This window comes from Cyprinodon variegatus, unplaced genomic scaffold, assembly GCF_000732505.1.
Source record: "Cyprinodon variegatus isolate N-32 unplaced genomic scaffold, C_variegatus-1.0 Scaffold374, whole genome shotgun sequence".
NCBI lineage: Eukaryota > Metazoa > Chordata > Actinopteri > Cyprinodontiformes > Cyprinodontidae > Cyprinodon > Cyprinodon variegatus.
This window is the reverse complement of record NW_015150827.1, coordinates 578,890-579,183: the sequence shown is the minus strand read 5'-3', so window position 1 is coordinate 579,183 and position 294 is coordinate 578,890.

The following is a 294-nucleotide window of genomic DNA, read 5'->3' as shown; positions in this document are numbered from 1 at the left end:
AGCCATTTTGTCTGAAGCTGTGCCCATCTGAATGGAAACAAACCATGCTGCATCACGGTGACGCTCACAGCAGTTTGGGAGCTCCAGGTTGTAACAGAGCTGCTGCAGCTGCAGCTTCTACACCAACACTCTCCATGCTAAGCATGTACAGTACCCCCATGCACTAATAAAGCCTTTTATTGTTCAAAATGAACTTGTCTGCTGAAATATTGGAGACAATGTTTGAGCAGATGGAGTTGTTTAAAAAAAAAAATCTGTTTTGGAATAAAATACTCAGGGGAATACTTCTTACAG